This window comes from Elephantulus edwardii, unplaced genomic scaffold (genome assembly GCF_000299155.1).
Source record: "Elephantulus edwardii isolate Elephantulus edwardi_28Jun2011 unplaced genomic scaffold, EleEdw1.0 scaffold00078, whole genome shotgun sequence".
NCBI classification, from domain to species: domain Eukaryota; kingdom Metazoa; phylum Chordata; class Mammalia; order Macroscelidea; family Macroscelididae; genus Elephantulus; species Elephantulus edwardii.
This window is the reverse complement of record NW_006399828.1, coordinates 5,542,179-5,543,916: the sequence shown is the minus strand read 5'-3', so window position 1 is coordinate 5,543,916 and position 1,738 is coordinate 5,542,179.

Here is a 1,738-nt window from a genome sequence, read left to right as displayed (position 1 = left end):
CACCACTGGGCCAATTGGCAGCATCAGGATGGATGGTGGAGAGATTGAGATAGTTAACAGTTTTAGTTTGCTTGGCTCCACAATCAACACTCTTGGTAACAGCAGCCAGAAAATCAAGAGATGAATTGCATTGGGAAAGTCGGCTGTGAGGGACCTCTCAAGAGTACTGAAGTGCAACGACATCGGGCTGGAGACTAAGGTGCGCCTGATCCGGGCTATAGTCTTTGCAATTATGTGCTATGCATCAGAGAGTTGGACATTGAATAGGGATGATAGAAGAAGAATTGATGCCTTTGAATTGTGATGCTGGAGAAGAGTGTTGAATATACCATGGACTGCTAGGAGAACAAATAGGTTTGTCCTGGAGAAGGTGAAGCTGGAATGCTCCTTGGAGTCAAGGATTCTGTAGTTTCGTCTGACATACTTTGGTATGTTACAAGGAGGGACTGGTCCTTGGAGAGGGACATCATGTTTGGCAGAGCGGAGGGGCCGCAAAGGAGAGGAAGACCTTCGATGAGATGGATCAATTCTGTGACTGGAGTGGTGGGAATAAGTGCTTTTGAGATGGCTAGGTTGGCACGGGATAGAACGGCATTTAGAGCTCTTATGCATAGGGTCGCTATGAGTCGCAAATGACTCGATGACACATAACAACATGGTGTGTTCCATGGGTGAATGTCCCAAGGGAGACAGGTGGAAGCTGCATTGTCTTTTACACCATAGGCTTGAAAGTCACATCTAGCATTTGTAAAGGTGCCCTGGTGCAAGGAGAGGAGATACAAAATTCCTGTTATGTGGGGCAAATAGGGAATTTTCCTTTGAAGAGGGCAAGATCCTGAAAGAGTACGTGAAGTAGAACCTATTATTGCAGATAACTAGGGGGAAATAAACTTTTACATTTTACATAAAAACTGTTTGAATGTGTTGTGGCTATGTACCATCAAGTCACCTGCGACTCCTAGCGACTCTATGTACAACAGCCCTAAACTCTGCTCTATCTTGTGCTAATTTTATTGTCTCTGACACACCTACCCCCATTATTACATTCACTGAATCAATCCATCTCATCAAGAGTCTTCCTAGCTTGCATTGTTCCTCCACCCTCCCAAGCATGATGTCCCTCTCTAAGGACTGCAACATGTTCAAAGTATGTCAGACAAACCTTCAGAATCCTTGCCCCCAAGGAGTAGCCTGGTCTCAACCTTTTGTCCTCCTAGTAGTCCACGATATGTTCAATACTCTTCTCCAGCACTATAACTCAAAGGCATCAATTCTCCTTCTATTATCCCTAGTCACTGTGCACCTTTCTGATGCATAGCAAGTAATGGCAAAGACGATGGCCTGGATCAGGCACACCTTAGTCTCCAGACTGACATCATTGCTCTTCAGCACTTTGGAGAGGTCTCTGACAGTAGACTTTCCCCAATGAAATTCATCTTTTAATTTCCTGGCTCTGGTACAAAGAGTGTTGATTGTGGAGCTAAGCAAAGCTAACAATTTCAGTCTTGTCACCATCCATCCTGATGCTGCCAATTGGCTCAGTGGTGAGAATCTTTGTTTTCTTGATGTTGAAGAACATCTTCATATTGAAGGCTGCAGTCCTTGACCTTCTGCTGCACATACCTCAGGAATTCCTCAGTTTCAGTAAGCAGGGTTGTGTCATCTGTACAACACAGATTGCTGATAAGTCTTCCTCCAATCCTGATGCCACACTTCTCCTCATACAGCCCAGCCTCCC